The following is a 7,618-nucleotide window of genomic DNA, read 5'->3' as shown; positions in this document are numbered from 1 at the left end:
AAATTTCAGAGTTCTTTTAAAATACATGTGTACTAACTCATTTCAAAAGATTGAAAAATTTTTTTTCTTAATTAATGTCTGTTTAGTTTTGAGAAACAGAGGGACAGAGAACAAGCAGGGGAAAGGCAGAGAGAGAAGGAGACACAGAATCCAAGGCAGGTTCAGGCTCTGAGCTGTCAGTACAGAGTCTAACAGGGGCTCAAACTCACGGACCATGAGATCATGACCTGAGCCAAAGTTGGCAACTTAACTGCCTGATCCATGCAGGTGCCCCAAAAGATTTTTTAAATACAGTATCATTCAAGTGAGTGATACCAGGAAAGGAAATTGTTTAGCTTATAAGTTTTTCAAATTTCCTGATTAGGTGTTTTAGTCATCATAGTATTTCATGTATTTTTTAAAAAATATTTTATTTTTAAGTAATCTCCACACCCGGTGTGGGGCTGGAACACACAGCCTGAGCTCTAGAGTCCCAGGCTCCACCGACTGAGCCAGCCAGGTGCCCCTCAGGGATGTTTTTAAACGTAAGGGTTTTGTTTAGCAGAAGAAGCCTAGAAGAATTCTGATGCTGTAGTGGCCTGTTAAAGAATATATTTTCATCACTTATCTGGTTACCTTTTATTTATTGTGAGAGAAAAGTAGGCATAATGTTAAGAAAGGGAAGCTAAGAATGGTCTCCAGATGAATAAATGGGTATTTCAAGAGAGTCCTCCAGGGTGCCTGGGTGGCTCAGTTGGTTGAGTGTGTCACTCCTGATTTTGGCTCAGGACATGATCTCATGGTTCGTGGGATCGACCCTATCCCGCCGCCCCCATCAAGCCCCACATTGGGCTCTGAGCTGACAACATTGAACCTGCTTGGGATTCTCTGTCTCTCTCTCTCTGTCACTCCCCCACTAGCTCTCTCTTAGAGCTCATCTGCTTAGCAAAGCTAGGTTTCTAGTCTTTTGCCACTTCGGAAGGAACACAAAAGCTAGGTTTCTAGTCTTTTGCCACTTCGGAAGGAACACAAAAGTGTTAGACTTCGGTTGATATATCACGAAAATAACTAAGAAGTGTCAGAGAAGAGGAGATCTGAAAGATAAACATTAACTTCAGTTTTTGCCAAGAGAAGGATAAAAGCTTAGAGAAATAACTTTTTCTGAAGAATAGGAACCATCTTGCCACACTGCTCATCTCAAAGTTGCAGAAATGCTCTGTAGTGATGCAAACACACCAATTCTGAAGAAGCATCAGATTAACAAAGATTCAGTTAAACTCTTCTGTCTCTGGTAATTACTATCAGGTCAAATTGATTTGCATTTCACTCTTTTCTAGATCCAAATCCTATATATAAGTAGGAGTGAAACTCGAAAGGTTAAACAACTACCAATTATGCATTGGGACTATCACACCTCCACACAGTGAAGATTCTCACATAGCTGACAAATAAATTGGTAGACATGAATGAAATGAAAAGTGTAATTATTTCAAAAGTTCATATTAAATGACAACATGACTTTCATGTAAGTGTGAAATTGTTAACTTATTCCTTAATCCAATCCATATAGATATTTGACCACATTTTTGATGTTACATCTGGAATTTCAGTGTAGATAAGGGAGGGGCTCCAGGCCTTCACGTGAATGAATTCATTTATACCCCTGTTGTCTTTGATTCCCCTTCAACACCTTCAGCATCAATGCTGTTGACAAACCTATTTCTGCATTCCAGGACTCTGAGCTAATTATTTGCAGATCCTTGGAATCTGCAAACATTCAGAGAGTAGCACTGAAGCTAATTGAAAAATTCCTTATGATAATTAAGTTATTCTTGAATTCTTGTTGTAGATAAGGAAACAAAGACTTCCAGAAATAGTCCCTTTTGAGATTTATTTTCCAGATGATATAGAACTTTTCAAGTAAGAACTTCAGGTGCACACACAAATAAGTGCTTTGTTTCAATTGCCCCCTCACTCTCAAGTTGCATTAATGTTTCAGAATTCTCCAAATTGTGTTAAAACATAAAATCAAATGCATTTTACTTTCCGAACTGATGGATTTTATACCTGAAATAGTAAATAAGGATACCACAGGATGCTACGTGCAATGATTTGAAATTTCCAAATAAGGCCCAGAAAATATTGGAGAAGTTTTTCTTTAAATGGACTCAAGAAACAGTCTTAAAAATGGGGAGAAAATGTACTTTATAGATTAGGTTTGGATGCTAGGAGTTGGTTGACTTGAAATGTTTTTCATCAGTCCTGTGACTAAGACACTAATTTCTGTGGCTCTGTTTTTCCTTTTCTAAAATGGAAATTCTAATATTTTCCATGGATTTACCACATGGAAAAGCAGAGTGTATGAATTCTGTGAAGATACTGTTTATCTTTGAAAATAGTGTAATTTATCAGAAGACTCAGCTCTAGTGAACCTAACCAGAGAAAGAAATTTCACTCATCTTTCTAATGATTTTTTTTCATTTTTAAAATTGGGACATAATTGACATAATTATGACAACATATTAGTTTCAGATATACAACGTAATAGCTTGTTAGTGTATACATCATGAAATGATCACCACAATAAATCTAATTAATATCACTATACATAGTTGTACAGTTTTTTTATGTGATGAGAACTTTTAAACTCTCCTTAAGCTTTTTAAGTTTTTTGTCTTCTAAGATTTTATTTACGTTGAAGTTAGTTAACATATAGTAGTGTAGCCTTGGTTTCAGGAGTAGAATTTAGTGACTCATCACTTAATATAACACCCAGAGCTCATCCAAGTGCCCTCCTTGATCCTCACCCCGCATTCAGCCCGTTCTTCCACCTCCCCTCTAACAAACCTTGGTTTGTTCGCTATAGTAAAGAGTCTTTTAAAGTTTTATCTTATTTGATTTTTCCTTCCCTTCCCTTATATGCATCTGATTTGTTTCTTAAATTCCACATGTGAGTGAAATCATATGACATTTTTCTTTCTCTGACTTATTTCACTTAATAATACACTCTAATTCTTAATCTTTTTAAAAAATATTTATTTATTTTTGAGAGACAGTGAGTGTGAGCAGGGTAGAGGCAATGAGAGAGGGAGACAGAGGATCCATATTATTATATTGTCAACTACTTTTCCGAATTATAAAGACCACACAGTATTAAAAAATTTCCTGTGGGGCGCCTGGGTGGCTCAGTCAGTTGAGTGTCCGACTTCGGCTCAGGTCATGATATCACAGTTGGTGGGTTCGAGCCCCGCATCAGGTTCTGTGCTGGCAGCTCAGAGCCTGGAGCCTGCTTCAGATTCTGGAGCCCCTCCCTTATCTACACTGAAATTCCAGATGTAACATCAAAAATGTGGTCAAATATCTATATGGATTGCTCATGATCTGTCTCTCTCTGTCTCTCAAAAATAAGTAAATAAGTGTTAAAAAAAAATAAAAAAGTTCCTCCAAATCAGGACCAGTGTTTGATGACCATTGGTGATATTTGTATTATTTCCCAAGAAAACCAAAAGTTTGAAGAGACATCTGAAAAGCATCTGTGTAATCCAAAGTCTTCCTAATAATACAAGAGTGAAGATGGTAGGGGTGTTTGAAAAAAAAAAAAAAAGAATTAAGGAGCTGAGCGATGAGCCTAGACTGGGAATGGTATTGTAGCCCTGAAATAACACAAGCACCAAGGTGTTACACACAGATATCTGTGCATTGCCAAAGGTGTTAAAAGACCAAGCAAGTGTCCAGATGAGAACTTGAGGCTATATTCAAGGACTTTCTCTTAGATGGTTAACTTCTTAAAGCACTAAAGAGACTAGAGAGGAACAGGATACAAAACAGACCTATATCCTTGGGCAGCTGACAGTGTACATTTGTTTATATAAAATGCATTTTCTAAAGAGGGAGGGATTTGGAGGTCAAGATTAAGAGATGTAGAATTTCCATTACCCGAGTAAAGTGACTTCTAGTTCATGACACCTGAGATTCAATTGTCAAAGCAGAAAGAGCACAGAGAACACTAGGCTTAGCCTGCTTTTATCCACTAGTTTTAGCTTTGTAAAGAAAAGGCCTAACTGCTTATTTTTAACTTGAAACAAAAAGGAAGATATAGAGAAAGGGAAACTAGAGAGGAATGCAGGAGGGATGGAAAGGAGAGAGATTAAAGTACCAGAGAAATAGTATGTTTATCCTGTGAACGTACATGAATTTCTTTCTCTAAACAACTTGCAGTGGTTATAAAAATCTTGGCCCACCATTTAGAAACCCCCTCCCCCACCGCATTGTCTAGGGAACTGTAACATTAATTTCAATTTATTACCAGTACCATTATCCTATTTTTTTTAAAGTAGGTTTAAGAATTATTTAATGACAACTCTAAGATGTAAATAAAAAGCACTGAAAAATATTAAAATAGAACCATATACCCCTGAGGGTAGGACTTAATGTTGCTTCTTTCCCTTAATTTTCTGTCCTCAAACATTTCTGGAAAATGATCTTTAGTTTCTGTAAAGAATTTTTGGTGTTAATTGAAGCCTCGTGGTTTCACCAGAGATTCTAAGAACAAAGTTTGAGCTATGATTCCTATGGCTTATGGGTGCTAATCTAAGGTATAAAGAAGTTTTTTTTCATAACTATCCAATACATACCCATTTACATTTTACATCTGGGTAAAGTCAAGAGGCTCTAAGCCTCTAAACCCAACCTAGAGTGTCAGTGTTCAAACAAGACAGTGACTAAGCCGTTTGGGAAACTTCAACCAAGCTTTACTGGCTTGGATATTCTACCTACAAAACGTTGCCATTAGCATGTAGGATCAAAAGAAGAAACACGTCAGTAGCGAATGTGTGAGACAGAGCATGAGTGGGGGAGGGGAAGAGAGAGAGGAAGACACAGAATCCGAAACAGGCTCCAGGCTCTAAGCACGCAGACCAACCTGGGGCTCAAACCCACAAACTAACTGTGAGATCATGACCTGAGCCGAAGTCAGAGGCTTAACTGACTGAGCCACCCAGGTGCCCCAGAATGTTTATTTATTTTTGAGAGAGAACGAGAGTGCAGGAGAGGTGCAGAGAGAGAAAGAGAGAGGGAGACTGGAGATCTGAAGCGGGCTCTGCACTGACAGCAGTGAGCCCAATGTGGGGCTTAAACTTACAAACCATGAGATTGTGATCTGAGCTGAAATTAGAAGCTCAACTGACTGAGCTACCTAGATGCCCTTTTCTCTTTGTATTTTTAAATCCTAAGGTTTCTGGCAATAATTCTGACCATCGAGTGTCAGAATATTAACTGCCCATAAAAAAAAGTAGTTATCAGGGTTTCCAAAATGATGTCATCGATGCACTCTTTCACCTGTAATACAGACCAGGTCCTGGGAATAGCTTTCAGGTAGCTCTTGAATGGAATTTTCAATATTTCTTAAGACAATCTAAAATCAACCCATTACTTAAAACTGGAGCCAAAAAAGACTGTCGCTGCTGGTGGGTGGAGGTTGGTTTACAAGGCAGGATTGAGTTCCTGGGATCTTGTCATAAAAATAAATTCTACTACTTTCTTATGTAAAGTTGGTTTATCCTTTGGGAAATTTTTAGATGTAAATTGGATATTGGTTTATTGTACAAACATACTTACTTAAAAATGCTTGGTCTCTTGGACATCTCAGACAGGAAAACCATAGCTTACGAGGTCTTTAGGGGCAGCCATAATCTGTCATGATTTTTACTGTCTACAAACTGAAGTTTGGTATTGGACTTAGCGAACTGAGAAGTCTCGCGCTATCTGTAGCCATGATATTTAACAATCTCTTCCAAATGATATTCTGCTTCTCCCCACTCCCCCCCACCCCTGTCCCTTTCTAAAGTTTATTCACTTATTTTGAGAGAGAGAGAGAGTACAAAGGAGGGGCAGAGAGAGAGAGAGAAAATCTCAAGCAGACTCTGCCCTGTCAACACAAAACCCGACGTAGGGCTTTAACTCAGGAGCCTGTGAGATCATGACCTGAACCGAAATCAAGAGTCGGGTCCTAATGGACTGAGCCCCCCAGGTGCCTGTCTCCTTCTGCCATTTTAAGAAAGTGTCTGATCTTACAATTCTTGAAACAGAGGTTTCCATTTGCTAAAGAGAAATATATAACAAGGTTATGTAAAATATACACTGCATATTTGATAACTGGATCTCTATCCCAAGAATCTATCTCATTAATAAAACAAAATATATTTTTAGTGCCTATATAAATAATTCCCTGAATATGATTAGTATTTGTAGTTCCCAAGGTTTCTTTTTTTAAAATGTTTATTATTTATTTTTGAGAGAGAGAGCGAGCGCGAGAGAGTGAGCAGGAACAGAGGAGGGTCAGAGAGAGAGATACAGAATCTGAAGCAGGCTCCAGAGTCTGAGCTGTTCACATGGGGCTTGACACGGGGCTCAAACTCACAAACCACGAGATCATTACCTGAGCAGAAGTCAGACGCTTAACCAACTGAGCCACCCAGGTGCCTCAATAGTTCCCAAGCCTTCTTGAACACATCATGTCATTGGATCCTCCCACCAGCCAGGGTAGGTGGTGCTATCTTCCTTTTACAAAGTGAGTGATTGAGGTTTACAATGTTTGATGACCGACCTTGAATTTCAGAGTGAATGCAGTTTTTGAGAAATATAGCAGTGTAAACCAAAAAAAAAAATAAATAAATAAATAAAAAAAATAAAAAGCTAAAGAAACCCATTTTGGAGTGATTTTTAAAAGCTTCTGTCCTGAAGAAATCTTTTTTGCTTTAGTAAATGTTGTTACAAGACTAAACTGTTAAGGGGAATTAAAAAAAAAGTCACCCTCCCCCTGCTCCCCACCCCTAGGGAGACAGGAAGCCCTCAGCAGCAGCTTCATAGCAAAGATCTTTTTGTCCAAAGACACAGTATTACAGGAATACCTGTAGCACTCTATATAATCTATATAATGGTTTCATCCTGATTCTTGTGACAAACCCAGGTGTGTAAGTAGGATGTAGGGTCCCCAAACCAGCCTTTTGTTTGCACCTCAGCACCCGGGAAAGTAAGCTGTCTGTGGGTCTTATTTCTCCCAAGATCTGTTGTCATCTCTTAAACAATAGTCAACAAACACTGTTCTTGAATTTACGGGTTTACCGCTGGATTTCCAGTCATATGAAGTTCATTAGGTTGTATCTAATTCCACCTGTTTGTAGGTTATTTTGCCATCTTTTAAAAAATGTCTTACACCCATCAAATGTCTCTTTCTGCATTAAAAAAATAACTTTATCTGGATACATGGCATTTTCTATTATCATTTACCAACCACATATCAAATGGTTACTTGCTCAGAGTTCAAGCAAAAAGACAGCTAACATTATTGGTGCATAACTTAAAGAGTCAAGCTTGGAATGTCTTTTGTAGGCTGATCATATATTTTTACGTCTCCCCAGGGAGTGGGGAGAAAGTCTTGATGTCTCCTTAGGACTCCCACACTATCACTCTCATCTCCCAGCCCAGCCTCTGCTTCTTTTTCTTCATAGTTACTGCTACTTCTAATTTTTATTTTTAGGGCCACCATTCTTACTTTGCTTTTCATCAAATGGTGTGTGAGCAGCAGAATTTATTATGCCCTGGTGAGGGGAAATCATGCCTGGAATTCTTGTCATTTCCA

The sequence above is a fragment of the Suricata suricatta genome, chromosome 1 (genome assembly GCF_006229205.1).
Source record: "Suricata suricatta isolate VVHF042 chromosome 1, meerkat_22Aug2017_6uvM2_HiC, whole genome shotgun sequence".
In the NCBI taxonomy this organism is placed as follows: Eukaryota; Metazoa; Chordata; class Mammalia; order Carnivora; family Herpestidae; genus Suricata; species Suricata suricatta.
The sequence above is the reverse complement of the archived record's forward strand: the minus strand, read 5'-3'. Positions refer to the sequence as shown.